The sequence below is a fragment of the Equus caballus genome, chromosome 16 (assembly GCF_041296265.1).
Source record: "Equus caballus isolate H_3958 breed thoroughbred chromosome 16, TB-T2T, whole genome shotgun sequence".
NCBI classification, from domain to species: domain Eukaryota; kingdom Metazoa; phylum Chordata; class Mammalia; order Perissodactyla; family Equidae; genus Equus; species Equus caballus.
The window spans coordinates 28,319,932-28,335,465 of record NC_091699.1 but is presented as its reverse complement, the minus strand read 5'-3'; the positions used below and the strand labels follow the sequence as shown (position 1 = coordinate 28,335,465).

Sequence of the window (15,534 nt, the reverse complement as noted above, 5' to 3'; positions counted from 1 at the left end):
GAAACTTTAAAGAAAAATGCCTAAATGGATAGAAAGATTTACACATAAGGATCTTCAATACAGCACTGTCTATGGTAAAAAGCTGTAGGGTAAAAAGTGGTTTAAAAAAAAAGACAATAATAACATACAAGGGAAGTTACAGTACAGCCACATGTGGAAAACTACACAGCCATTAAAAAGCCTGAGGCCAAAAACTATCTAACAACAAAGGATATTGTTTATCGTCTGCTGCTAAGTAAAAACGGGCTATGATACACTAGGAAAAAGATGATCTCTTTCAAAAACTGTGTGTGTGTGTATAAACATACATTTTCATTTTCATTTTCTCTCCACACTTATTCACACACACAAAGTACAAACAAGGCATACACTAAAAGAGTAATGGTTTTTTTCTGCGTTGTCAGATGACACGTGACTTCTCACTCTGGGTTTTTCAGTGCTTTTAGAAATGAGATTGTATTACTTAAGTAACTTGGAGAAGTTACAGAGTTTCATAATGTCAGGTCTAATTAGAATCAGCTAAATGAGAAATCACTAGCGGCAGCTGAACACCTGGCAAAGACAGGACGGATGTAAAGGAAGCTTTAACCAATCTTCTAAAACTGTACTTGGGACAGAGGGCTCAGTCATTAGCAACCGCAGGTCGGACTTTAACAAAAATTTGAAATTAACATGCAGCTACTGCCAGCCCCAATCTTCCTTCTTCACAGTAGGCGTGGCTATGGATTAGAAACTTACTTGGAAAAACCTCTCTTCCTCTACACGGGGGACCCCCAGCCGAACTGCAGTCACTTCCAAACAACTTCTCCCACGACGCAGCCTTGAACGAGCGAGGCCCTGGACAGAGGAACTGCCAAGGAAAGCTTCCCACCCTTTCGTCATCAGAGCTTTGCGCATCAAATCAGTCTTGCATCATCTCTAGAATTCTGGGGACAGCAGTGGAGAAGGAAAGGAAAACCGTGGGAATGAAAGAAGAAAAGCCAACCAGCTGCCCCGTGCAGAATTCTGTCTTCGTGGTGGCCAGTTTCACTTCTGAGCAACACAACACGCTGATGGGGGTGCTTCCAGCAGGGACCAGGTCTGCAGCCCCTTTTGTAGTACGAGGCCATCAATGACCCATGGGACCACTAGGGGGCGATCTAGGAGTGAAGCGTGTTCTACGCATAAGGAAGATCAGCTAAGCAGCCTATAATTTCCAACCTCTAGCTACTGGAGGGAACTCTCAGGTAAGGTCTGTTTTAAATTTTATTATAAATATAAGCAGGGTCTTTCTTTTTGACTTCTCTGGAAATGTAAGCATAAACGGCTTTCTGCTAGAGATGTAAGAAAGGGGAGAGTATGGTACACAAAATTGATAAGTTGGAGAATAAATATTTTTTCTCTCCGCTCTCCACTTCCCTAGCCATAACCAAGACTTCCTCTTCCAAAAGACACAATAAATAAATAAAACCTCTGGCAACAGACCCTCTAGTGTCCCTCTGAGGTCCTATTTATATATGACCACTGTGGTTAAACAGACCTAAAAACGCTCTGCAGCAGCAATGACAATTTTCACCCACCCCAGGCCTCTCAGCATCTGTCATCTGCAAGCCTCACGTGGCAATTAGTTACTCACCGCCCCGTGAGGGTTCTGGTATCAGTGTTTAACACTCATAAGCTGCAAATCCTTTGTGGAAGAAGGCGAGCTATAAATAATAATTTTTAAAACTCTGCTGTTTACATTTTTCATGGGTTTGACTTTTCCTTTCTTATTTTCCAAGAACCCCATGAGGAAAGGCCTTTGCCTTCATATTCCCGCTGGAAACCAGCCATCCCGGGGATAGGATGCTCAGAGGATAACGCACTCTTGAGCACCCACCACCTGACAGCGCTGGTTAGGTTCCGCGGGTAGACCCAGGGGTCACAGATCCAAGTGGTGGTCTCTGCCCTCGGAAGGCAGAGGGACTGGCCCTCCACATTCTGTCTGTCCCTAATTTCTCCAACATGTATGAATGAGGCTGATCATTTTATTCCCTGTCCCTCAGTTTCCTCATCTATAAAAAACCCAGGCGTTGAACTGGATGATGGCTAAAGTCCCTTCTGGACCTCTTTGTGCTGTGGCTCAAGGGGGCACTCCATCAGGATTTATCAACTTACTCATAAACGAGCCTTTGAGCCCTGTAAGGCAGAGTAGCTCCCCAGGAGAGTCACACCAAAATTTCCTTTTAAATTGGGATCCCCATCTGGCTCAGCTGAGGTTATGATACAACTAAAGGAAGTAGAGGACACTTATTTGGGCCAGCTTGGGAGACAGACAGAATCTTGTTCATTTCTCTTCTTAGTCCTTTGTTGAATTTCTATTGTTAAGAAACTTTCACTTTTGGAGGTGATGGATATGTTTATTACTTTGACTGGTAGACACATATGTCCCAACTCATCAAATTATGTAAACATGTGCAGTTTTGTATACCTCAATAAAGACGTTAAAAAAAAATAGTGGGATCTCAGGCTTTTAGCCCTCTAGAGGGAAAACAGCTTCTCCCCTAACCACCTAAGCAACTGCAAGCAGCAACTTTCAGCTCAACTGAAGAATCGATTCTTGCCAGAAGACGCCTGAGTAAATACCAAACAGACAACTTCCTGCCTTGAGTCCTGGCACCGCCAGCTCTTCTCTATGACGTCTCTGAAACCGCTGCAAATGTTTCCACCTGGGGAAACCAGGGCCCTGGGCCTCCTGCCACCTTTCCTTGAAAGCAATAGGTGCAAATGTTTTGAAAACAACAGATTATCTTTAAAGAAACAGCAGCAACAACAGAAAGCCATTTGTTTCTTCTACCATGACTGACTCATTTGTTGTGTGTTGGGGGGGCGGGGGGGGGGGGGGGGAGAGGCCCTGAAACAAATGTTTCCTATCAGAGGCAAGTATTTTGATAATCAGGAAAACATCAAATAGATGTGCAACCAGCTTGGTACACTACTTAGCTCAAGGATTCACTAGGATCTCGACTGGATTCTTTCTGTCTCCTCGGTCCATTTTCCTGTTGATTAATCCATTGGCCAGAAACCAAGCACAACCATAATAAGTATAGTCAACGGGTACATATGTAAAGTTAGTGCTCTTGCATACAACGTTTAAAGCCTGGTCTTGCCCAGCAACCAGCAATTCCATTCCTGGGTCTTTACTGGAGAAGAAATGCTGGCACGTAGCCACAAGGAAAACTGGGCCAGGAAGCTCAGAGCAGCATTGCTTGGAAAAGCAAAAAAAAAACTGCCAACAACCTAAATATCCAATAATAGGGGAATGGGTAAGGTGTGTGCTCTTTGCCGGCGAAGAGGCCTGAACCAGAGGGAAATTTAAAAGATGCCTAAGTAGAAAATACAGACGGAAAGGACACAGATGAATTCACAGTGGGGCTGGACCTCTGCAAGAGGGAGGAGTCTAGCTTGGGAGAGGGCGTCAGAGCCAAGGAAGGCTTTAGTTACATACGTAACTTTCTACAATTCTAACATTAAAATATGAAGGAAACTGTATATTCAGGTATTTTGGATATATAAACAGAGGAAGGAAAAAAATACTGAAAGCTGGTGTGGCAAAATGTTCCCAGTGGCTTTGAGATGGCAGGAGTATGGGTGATTTAATTTCTCCTTTGTGCATCTCTTTTTCACCTGTCCCTTACCTCCAATAAGAAAACACATAAGCCAGCCGTTCTCCTTACGTGGCCTCCTGGACGCCTATCATTAGGGAGAATGAAGTCTACTGAAGGAGCTTCAAGCCAACACAAAAATAAAGGGCCAAAGCAGAGAGTAGGTACTATTCTCTCAGTCCTTGTCCAGGCTGGAAAAATGGTCCTCCTTTCCAAACCACCCCCCCAGCCCTGGGGTACCCCTGGACCCCCTTCCACAGCCAGGGGGCCCCCAGAGCTGGCTTTTAGTTGCGTGAATCTGGGTGGATTCCACACTTGGTCTTGCTTGTGCGTTTGGACAGTCTTTGTGGGGCAAGTTTCTCTCTCATCCTCCAACTGTTCCTAGAGGAAATGGCTTTGCTGCCACCTCTGGCCCTGAAACCCTGTCCCCAGGGTGGTGGGCCTGGGGCACATCAGGAAATGGAAGGAGAAAACAGCAGCGTTTCTCACGAAGTGCCGTCCACAGCACCAGCAGACAAAGCAGGGCATGCTGTAAAAAGCAGTTCTGCTGGCAAGCAGAAACCAAATCCACGTATTTGGACCGAGGCTCGGCAGCCACATCTAAAACAGACATCTCATTGTGCTCAGTTTTAAAAGGAGCCCTTCCGAAGCGGGGGCCTTTCGGGCTGACAGTTAAATCACAACGGCCAGTATTTACACGAACGGCTTCCAACCGTCTGGGCGAATACATAATATTTCTATTTCACAGAAACCAGGGATGGTAACAAGACAGAAGCCGGCGAGACCAGAAAGTAAACCTCTGATTAGTACGAATGTCTTTAAGAACCAGAGCTTTTGTACTTGCAGGAGTTCACACGCTCCTTCTGTAAACAAGTTTCTTTTTTTTAAATTAAGTGACAAATGTAATAGATCAGAATACACCCTTACACACAAGTCTCGAGATGGCTTTACGCTCATTAAATCGAGAACGTTCCCGGGATCGTTCTTGGCCATTCGGGCATTAGCAGGGAAGCTGTGTGATTCTCAGCTTCTTATTAAAAGCTAGGAAAGCACAGCGCGGTCAGCCCAGAGCAGCCGTGAACCCTGCCAAACGCAGACAGGAAACACCTGGAACTCTGAGCGCCACTCGGACCGCACTTTACATTTCAAAACAGAAGATTCTGGATTGTTCATAAATATTTGTCTTGTTTCAATAAAACACTCTTCAACCAGTTTCATAAACCCTCGGTTCAGAAGGCTAAAACATACACGCTACTAGTCGTCCACATTCTTTTAACATTGCATATATTTATGTGGACAATATCCTGGAAACATAAAACCCAGAGAAAGGCACTTAATAGCGTCATAAGGGAATTTCAGCTTTTTGGGGGCAACTCTCTCCTCCCATAAATAATAACTGTTTTCTAAAAAAAAAATGTTTTTTAAATATTGAATTGAAATATAAATTAAACCCGTTTCCCTAATTTGCCTGTTAGAGTAAATAAGACCCAGACAAACCCTTCTGGAGGCTTAGAAAAGCTTTAATATAATTGATTATTAAACCTCCAGCTATAGGCCTCATAGCCAGACATTCATACCAGAACATACCTTGACATGTCGAGCCTTTAAAATCTTTTAAAGCTGTTTTTAGACGCTGAAATGAAAATTAGCTCAGCTCATGTTTAAAATTTGATTTTTAAGAGCTATTTTCTTCATATTTTTAGACCCTTCCAGATTTTCCACCATGTATGTGGATATGTATTGCTTTCATTGATTTTAATGACTACTTTAATACTCAGAAAAATGAAAATGTCATAGACACACACATTTAGCCATACAAAGAGGAGAGGAGAGAAAAGGAAAAAGAGGCGACTTGTTCAGAGCAGTTCAGAGATGCTGTGCAGCGACCCAGGAGACTCAGGAGTGCTGGAGAGCATCTCTGAGAATTCCCCCAGGGCGGGTTCCGGGGCAGGGGCTCTGCGGTGAGTGGGGGACCTGTCTGGGAGCACAGCTAACACGAGAGGCACTGAGATGGGGCTCCAAGGAGGCGCCAGCTGGAGTCTCAAACCCAGCCTTGCCTGCCAGGGCGCCCCGAGTCTACCCCACCGACCTTGAGCTCTTCGAAGTCAAAAGGAAACTGGAGCGACCCAGGGTTACCAAGAGTTAAGTGGGAAAGTGGGTCATGAGAATATAAACTTCTAAGCATGGTCCAAAGACTGCAAAGTGAGCTGCTGTTCTTTTTCTTTTTTTCTTTTAAAGCGTTTGTGATAAAAAATTCTTCAATTGATCACAAAATGCTTACTCTGGTCCAACTAAGAAATATCAGCGCACTGCCCCCCAGTTAATGAAGATTAGGCTTGGTGGTGATAAGAGATTTCATAGAAGCTCTTCAGAACCATAAAAGGCAGTAGTTAGAGGTAATGATAAACGAATTCTGAATACATGGGGCAGCAGACGCTCAGTCCCAGGTTAATGATTAACGTGCTGGACTCTGGCCAGTTAAGAAGTTGTTTAACCAGCGCCCTGGAGAAGCAAACCTGTTAGCATTCACATGTCCCGAGCGACAGCCACTGTTGTTTTCCTCCATCTACACAGAACTGAACTGCGAGAAAGTTTTCACCCTCCCTGCCTCAAAGCAGGACATTTAACACCCACGTCCTGAACTAAGACCTAAGAAGGAAGCTCCCGCGACTTTTCAGAATCCCTGGACCTTTACTGAAACAATTAACCAAAGAAATACTGGTCTCCCACCAAACGGAAATCTTCTGACCCACCGTTGAGTGGTAACCGACAAAAGCTTAGTCTGTTGTTCTTGAATGAACTAATATTTATTGAGAATAGACACCCACAAAATTTAGGCTCCCTGAAGAGATTATATTTAAGATAAAGGCGTAAAGAGAAAAATCCATTTGTTTCTAGATACAAACCTTCTGTGACCTTCTACTGGTATACTCACAGAGACGCCAACCCATATTTAAGGGTCAGGCTGCCTTGGTCAAATACAAGAGGACCATTTAGGGACATTTAATCTAATTTTAGGAACAATGCATTTGAAGAGGGTGATTAGTAATGCAAAGGAAAAATCACCTTTGGTTGGGATACAGGACAAAAAAGGATGCTCAGCAGTACTGGCGCTGTCTTCAGGTGAGGAATGCTGCTCTGATCATGTTGAAAGGCAGATTAGAAAGATGGAAGAGCTGGGTCTCTAGAGTAGGAGGTGTGGGGTCTGTCTATCCTACTTGGTTCAAGTTGGAATTGATGCATTTAAAAGTTTGGGATGACCCTAAACTACTCTTTCACTGGGGCAGGCCGGAGGCAAATAAGGAGTATCCGTACATGTGTGTAATAATGAAATATGGTTCTATCAGGCTTTTGGCTGAAACAGATATGACAAAAGGGGTAGGCTGGAGGACTGGTGTGGCAGGGTAGCAGGGGGGTGGCACTTGTAAGTTTACTTAGGTCTTTTTATCTGGGCAAATTCTCTGCTCTTGATTTGGGCTATGAGGGCCATGAATACACAAATATATTCCTACACTTGCAGTAAATATCTGACCTAAGAAATTTCAACCAACAGGTCTGGATCTTGCATATTTTACACATGATGTCAGGCACAGTTCTGAGTTCTGATCCTTCGACGCGCTTTCCTGGTCGTTGGGTGCTGGTTGTATAACCCAGTTGACTGTCAGAATCCCAAGCACTGACACCTGGGCTGGTTGGGTTTCATCCTGGCAGAACCGCACGTACTCTTCAGCTCACGTTGTGGAGTTGTGGCCCGACGATAATAACTGGTATCAACCAAGGCTTGCCGTGGGCCAGGTATGAAGACAAGCATTTCACCTGCATTATTTCATTTAACTGTAGGCGAGATATTATCCTAACCCCATTTTACTGATGAGGAAATAAGCTCTGCCAGATTGCAAAGTGAGAAAGCACTGAGGCCGTATTTAAATCTAGTGTATGTGACCGCAAAGACAGTCCCCCTATTCTCGTTCCCAACATGAAAAACCAACCTCTCAAAGAAGAGTTAACCCTCACATGCTCATCACTGGTCTGACACGGAAGGCTCCAGAGATACAAAAGCCTAGGAGTTCTTTTCTGACCAGGCAAGCAGGTGTGTCTCCTTTTCCACCAAAAGTCAGCCCTGCGTGAAGCCTGGAACCAAATGTGCTTCCCTCCCACCTCCAAAAAGTCTCCCTGAGGAAGTGACCTCACCGACACGTTCTGTTTCAAATGTAACTCCACCCAAGACTTAAAAGATGGCTTTCCACACAAAAGCAGAGCCCAGGATATATCCAGATCACAGTCTACTTTGGAAAACAGCTCTCAGCCCCCAAATAGGTGAACCCCCATTTTTCCCCTTTCCAAAAGAATAGCTCTGGACAATTGTATTGCATAGATTAGATCAAGACCAAGCTAAATTTATCTATAACTACTAGACCCAGTTTCAAACAGATTTCAGTTAAACTGCAATTTTTTAAAATAAACAGGATGCATGGGTGAAAAGTTTCTTCAAAAGTATAAAATGAAAAAAACAAAAGCTTGTCCACACCCTAAACAGCAGTCCCCAAAGTTTAACCATTATTAACGATTTCTTGTGTATCCTTCCAGATAAAAGCATACACTGGTGTGGAGATATCCTTTCAGAGATGATGTCCACAAATACTTGCTGTCTCATTAATAAAGCTTGCAGACCTGTCCAACTGTACCCCTGCACATCTCCCTCATTCTCGTCAATAGGGCAGCTCATTGGATAGATGCTGTTTATTTAACATTGAGCTTGTTTCTACCTGGGGAGGAAGGTATCTCCTGATGGTGTTGGTTTTCCACCTCAAAACGTTACAAGTAGCATCCTTGCCTGTGTGTATGTGCGTGTACACATATCTTGGCAAACTCTTTTGTGACTATATCTACAGTGTAGATGCCTACTAATGGAATTTATGAGCCAGACAGAATGCATTTTAATTTTAACAGATATTGCCAAGAGCTGCACCAATTTAAACTCCCACCAACAGTTTATTAGGGTGCTATGTCAACACCCTCATCAATGCTGCATATTATCAGACTTTTACATCTTTGCCAACATCATCTCGTTTTACATTTTCTTAATTATGAATGAAGTTGAGCACCTTTTCATAGGTTTACTGCTGGTGTTCTTGGCTCACTTTTCTACTGGGTCGTTTGTCTTTTTCCTATTGACATTTAAGAGCAAATTAGGAAAGGAGGAAATCGGGGCTTCGTCTGCTCTTGCCAGTTTATTTTTTTATTAGATTTTTGCCACCATATGTAAGTTCTAAGTTTTGTATAGTCAAATTATCAGTCTTTTTCCTTATGGCTTCTGGGTGGACTGGGTGAAAAAACAGATTTAGATTCAGATCTATAAATAGGTACCCGTGAAAAATGTAAAACCAACCCTGGCCAAAATGATCCTCGAGTTCTGACACTTAAAACAAACACTCCAGAAAGAGGTCTACACTTGTTACAGTACAAAGAGTTCTGGACCCCTGCCCAAACCTTCCAGAGCAGAACTCTGCAAATCCATTTATGGTCTGAATGTGCTGCGGGTTGTGCTCCTTTGCCTACACACTTGTGCTCTGCAGATTACTTTCAGCTCAAAGCAAACAGCAGAAACACTGGAAATGCGGAGTTCAAGTTGCTGTACGGAGCCGTAACCGGAGCCGTGCTGGAGTTCTGGGGGATCTCCCATCCACCCTGGTTCCTCGAATCCAGCAGCGTGGAGGAAATACAGAGTACTGATTTAACACTGAGCGGAGTGTCCATTGGCTGCCAGGAAGGGGTGCTGAGGCAGTGCCGATGTCTGAAGGGAGGGGCGTGTGTGTGTGTTGATCCTACCGCACATGGCTGTACGTCGAAGAATAAAAGTGTGATGAAGTGGAAAGACTCGGACTTCAGTCCTGTACCCTCTATTCACTAGCTCTGTGACTTTGGGTAGCTTCATCTCTCTGACTCTCAATTTCCTTATCTGGTAAATGAAGATGATAATTCTGTTCTCTTTCAGGGTTATGGGAGTAGTAACAGGACCAGACATGTAGATCTCAGGCTAAATGTTTAGGCTATAGTAAGCACTTAATAAATGTTACTGGTTATTATTATGTAAAATAATTCACACGTGACCAACTTTTAGGAAAGTTATAATACAATTCCAAACCAATTACGGTTTCTTTTAAATTTATAATCCTGGTTTACCAATGATTTTCCAAACAAGTCTTCTTCCTACATGAAAAGGACTCAACTTGACTACTGCATAACATGCTATTATTTTTGGCACCTAAAACTTATAGAAGAATAGATATGGGATAAACAACCAAAAACCACCAAACTTAATCTCACAGCCACATCTAAGCCCAAATGGATGCTGAGAGACTCTTTAAAAGGCTGGACAGGCTGGACGACTGAGGTGTATACAGGAGGATACTCCCAAAACAACAGGGAGGAACTCAGAGCCTATTTGTAGAATCTGCAGCCATGGCAATCAAAATATTCAGTCTGCCATATAATTGAATCCATATCTGTAATTTACACATCTGCTTTGAAAATTGGCTTCATATTTCACAAACAAGATGATGCAGAGTTTCTGCAATGCACTTTGCTAATACTTTTTCTAGACCAAAATTCTTGCCAGCACCAAAATTATAAATGTATTAAGACAAAAGCAGTTGCCCTCACAGACATGACTAAAATAAGTTTCTTTGATGTGGGATACCATAAAGATATAGCAACTATAAAAGTTAGTCTTTCAGGGCAAAGCAAACAATATAAATAATAGGAGATGAAAACAGTATGGTGGATCCTCAAAAAATTAAAAATAGAATTGCCATAGGATCCAGCAATTCCACTGCTGGCTCTAGACCCACAGAACTGAAAGCAGCATGTTGAAGAGCTATTTGTAGACCCATGTTCACAGCAGCATTCTTCACAACAGCCAAAAGGTGGAAACGACCCTAGTGTCCACTGGCGGATGAATGGATAAACAAAATGTTGTATAAACATACAATGGACTATTATTCAGCCTTAAAAAAGAAGGAAATTCTGACACATGCTACAACTCGGATGAATCTTGTGAAGGTTTACCCATGTGTGAAATAAGCCAGTCACAAAAGGACAGATACTGTATATGATACCACTTCTATGAGGTGCCTGGAGCAGTCAAATTCATACAGAGAAAGGAGAAGGGTGGTTGCCAGGGGCTTGGGGAGGGGGAATAGAGGATTGTTGTTTAATGAGTTTCAGTCTGGGATGATGAAAAAGTTCTGGAGATGGACGGTGGTGACAGCTGCACAACAATGTGCATGTACTTAATGCCACTGCATTGCACACTTGAAAATGGTTAAGATGGTAAATTTTATGCTATGTATATTTTACCACAATAAAAAAAACCCAAAGAGTGAGGCATACCTCTTCAGTGAGGTTCTGAGAAGGAAAAGGCTGACATCCTTAAGACAAATTGAGTTGACTTGTAACGTGGATGTAGGGGGACCATAAGGACCAACAGCAGTGTGGCTGTTCCCATGCCTTGGCCCAGCGGGCAGCACGTCCCGCAGAGTGTGCCTCGAGAAGTACAGGGAGCTGTCCTCCTGAGCCATAGCTAGCCTGAGAGTGCTGCACAGGGAGAGGGTGAGGAAGGAGTCCCCAACCTCATTTTCCTTCCTCACTCTGATATCCTGCCAACCGCCCCATGGCCACACCTACACAGACACCAGAGAGCACTGGAACTGTTGATAGGGTTCCCCAAGCAGAGAGCAGGGTGGGAAAGAAAGGAACAGATGTGAGAGGCAGGACGATTCAGCCAAATTTCCATGTACCCTAAGAGACAGGACGCCAAAGCACTGTTTAATGAAAAACAGCAACTTGCAGACCAGAAGATCCAACATGATGTGACTTATGGTTCAGGGAGGGAAAACACCAGCAAAAAGCGTACATTCTACCCATAAGTGCAGAATAGAGTGCAAAAGGGCTATCCATCAAACTGATAAGAGACATCTGGGGCAGAGATGAGGGGAAGTCAAAAGGGACTTTAGACTGATCTGTAACGTTTCAAAGATTTTCAAGAAGAATGTGCTCATGTGCCACTTGTACAGTTCAATATTAATAAGAAAATGAGTAAAGGTAATCATCTGATTTGTTTTTATCAAGTGGAGACACCTCTAAGTCTTATGAAACTGGATTAGGTAGCCCATGCCCAGGCATGTCCCAGGAGCCATTAATTGAGTAAAGTGTTCCAACAGAGAAAGCTTCAAGTGATGTCTATACCAGGGTTCTCAAGGTGTAGTCCCTGGATGAGCAGCATCACATCACCTGGGAAGTCAATAGAAATGCAGATTTTCAGGCCTGACCTCAAACTGACTGAATCAGAAACTCTAGGATTGGGGTTCAGGGAGAGAGTTGTAGGGGTGGTGGGACAGGAGTTCAAGAACAGCTGTTGCTGGACACTGTGAGCCAGAGCTGCCATGTACAGTAGTACAGGCTGTACACTGCACAACTGAAGGACGCCCTATTCACACCGACTATGATGAGCATGGTGCCTCCTAGGGTTGTGTGGTGCAAAAGCTGCATACCATACCTGGCAGTCCTTACAGCTGTGGGAAACCCACAGAAGAGTTTCAAGCAGAGGGAAGACATGATCAGATTTGTATCTGAAAAGATACCACTGGCACAGGGTTATATAAGAGTGAGGCAATGAGGAGCTGCATCTAGCCACTCTGTCTCGTGTGTATCCTCAGGGCTGCTTATGAGCTGCATCAAGAATGAACTAAAGTAACAGACACCTTGAATGGAATCCAAATTGTTTATAGCCAAACCTCAAATTCAGAGTACCAGATACGTGGGTCTAGATTAGCAGAGGAACAGGGGAAGGAAAAAGGAAGCCCATGAAAGACGTGCAGGTTACTTTAGCACAGGGAGATTGAGCGAGAGAGAGAAACGGAGGCAGAGTAAAGGCAAGCAGGTCTTGCTGAGGAAGAGATGAGCTCCTGAAAGCCAGCAGCAGCCAGATGGCTGTAAAACTACAAACAAGGATGAGTTCACTGTGGTGGTGGGGGGTGGTAGATGCTAGAAAAACAGAGCCCCGGGGGGCACTGAGCCCTGGAGAACCTCTATGATGAAGAAGGACATGGGTTGGTGAAGAAGTGGGTTGCACCTGGCTAGGCAGCAAGGAGACTGGAAAAAGCCAGCAGAAACACAACCAAAGAACTCTTGGCATGGAAGAGTCAGGAACTTAATTCAAGTGAGACATGTGAGCAAGCACAAAAAGGAGGAAACGAACACAGGGAAGCGCTGCCAATGGACCTTGTCCCTTGGGAGTATGTGGCTGCCAGCGGGCTCTCTAAACTGGTCAGTGTGCATGCAAGTCCATCAACCCCTCACCCCCGCTCAGCCTCGAGTAAGATTTCATGCTTCTGGACATCTCTCCTGGGGCCAGCGCACAGCCCCCCGCTCCCCATTACTTCTCCTTTTTGAGGAGCGAGCTCAGCTGAGGAAAGCTTCGCCAAGCTTCAGAGGATCACAATGTGCATTTGGGACACGTGGGCGGGCAGATGGCGCCGGATCAGACAGACGCTGTGTCCGCTCCCTGCTCTGCAGTCTCTGAATCGTTTCCAGCACAGCAGTGTGGGATCAGGAATTCCATCATATGACCGAAAACTTGTGAGTCTCTCCAAAAAGGCTTCGCCCCATACCAGACACCGAAGGGGGAAGCCAGGCAGTTCCAGAGGGTCTGAGATTCTCGAAAGCCCTCGGTCCAAGGAGCTTGCTGGAGTCAATGATCATGTGCATATGCTGCAGTATGTCTGAAGCATTTTTCATATCGTGTCACAATGGTTTATTTTTTACCACTCCCACCCTGCTACCCCTCTCTCCAACTAGACTGTAAACTCTGAAAACCAAGATCATCTTACTCATCTTCACATCCTTACTGCCCACGGTGGGGCTGCCACGGCAGCAGTCGGCCCTCCAAAATGCTTGTTAAATAAACGTCATGGGGAGGACGATTTGTAGACATGCTGGTGGAATACACGCTCCTCATTTATCCGAGTTCTAACACTTAAGGATGTAGAGCAGAGCTGAAAACTAAACCTTGCCAACCAACTCTGGCCCGTGGGCTGTGATTGTAAAGCTTGCGAACTTTCAAATGACTGGAAAAACAATTTTTTTGTGATGTGTGAAATTAGTTGAAATTGAAATTTCCATGTCCGTCAATAAAATTTTATTGGAACACAGTGAATAATGAACGATGAATGATGAATGAATGAACACCCATTCATTTTCGTATCGTCAACAGCCGCCTTTGGGCTCCATCAGTATTGTTGGCTAGTTGTGATAGAAATGGCATAGCCACAAAAAGCCTAAAATATTTACTCTTTGGCTCTTGACAGAAAAAGTTTGCTGACCTCTGACAAAGAGTAACATGACGTGAGGAGATAAACATGAGATAATCATCAGAATGTGTTGTTCCTCATGAGCACAGCTCTTTTTACTTTAAAGGCTTTCCAGTTACAGACATGAAAACAAAAAGCATTTTGACTCCACATGGGGCATGAACAGCTAAACAGCGCAGTGGTGTCAGGCCGCAGGCTCTGGACTCAGGGGAATCTGCATTTACCACTGTGCTGTGAGAATGTCTAACATGTGACTTACTTACTTTCCAAGCCTCAGTCTCCTCGGCGGTAAAATGGGCTCAAGATAACACTTTTTCTCAGAGAGCTGTTCTAAGAATCAAATAACACAGTGTATTTTTACCTCCTAACCTGATGACATCTAGTAAGCATTTGATAAATGGAAATACAATAATTTTCCTCATTGCCTTCGGAAGAATTTTTACTTTGTGAAAGCTGGGTTCCCTGATACTTGCCTCTAAAATGAATTATTTATATCAGCCTGCAGTTTTTATGTTTAATGACAAAATTTGAATTACTACTCTAGGACATAATTGCTAACTATGAATGCCCTCCAACCTCAATGATGTGTGTCTGAATAAAAAGTTAGATTTTTATGATAGAGCAAGATGTTCTCGCTAATGAAATAGAACAGAAAAGCAATAAAAGGTAAGCGAGTTTAAAGGAAGAAATGATTCTCATTATTTAGAGATGACGTGACAGACTACCTCAAAAAAACTTAGAATAAACTAGAAAACTATTTAGTTACCAATTACAATAGTTATATGTATATGTATCTAAATATGTATGCATATACACATGTGCATATTACACATATGGATACACACACACATAAAATATCAAACAGCAAAAGAAAAGTGATTCTCTGCAGAAAAATACAATATTTTACTGAGGAACACAAAGAAGTGTCATGAAAAAATAGGGATCATAACACTTCAAATAAGTGAAAAATTATGACCATAAAAGCAAAATAGTTGGTTAAAGGTCCAGAGAGAAAGCCGGTGGCCTGAAAACAGGGATGGAAGGGCTTCGAACAAACCTCGGCTCCGCATCCCACAGCGGGACAGCACGCAGCCCTCCCCAGGCTCAGATGCGGGCCAGCGCTCTCTGGAAGCTGCTCCCATTTAGAAGTGAGCAGAGGCAACTGGCAGAAACGAAGCAGGAGGCTTCTGGAAAAGCAGCAGGAAATGAACACGCAGGGAACACATTCTCTGAGACCTCGGCAAAGGATCCACTGGGTTCTGTAAAAGGAGTCCGGGAGGCAGTTCACTGTATTTAGAAATCGGGAAGGGCTAGTTCCAGTGTTCTTGCAGAGACCAGAGGGCAGGCTCTCCCGTCTCCGGAACCCCTCCCTTCACGAGGCACGATAGGCTGGGTGTTTGGGAAACATTTTTGGACTAGGAGGGCTGCCTTTTACTAAAAATACGTGATACTGCAAAAGGAAGACATGGCAAGATACCACCAGCCCCTCTGATAGTCGAGGTTATAAATGTATCAAAGATTTTTGGGGACTAGAAGACAGC

General features: G+C 43.9%; 1 protein-coding gene and 1 long non-coding RNA gene across 4 annotated transcripts in view; both read right to left on the bottom strand.

Moving 5' to 3' along the window:
- The window catches only part of PDZRN3 (PDZ domain containing ring finger 3), a 234,540-nt gene that overhangs the window by 113,969 nt on the left and 105,037 nt on the right, over positions 1–15,534 (bottom strand). The window lies entirely within an intron of this gene.
- The window catches only part of LOC138918204 (uncharacterized), an 86,331-nt gene that overhangs the window by 11,376 nt on the left and 59,421 nt on the right, over positions 1–15,534 (bottom strand). Inside the window, exon 2 of the long non-coding RNA XR_011427234.1 lies at positions 739–15,252. This is a non-coding gene — a long non-coding RNA (uncharacterized lncRNA). The remainder of the gene's footprint in view (positions 1–738; positions 15,253–15,534) is intronic.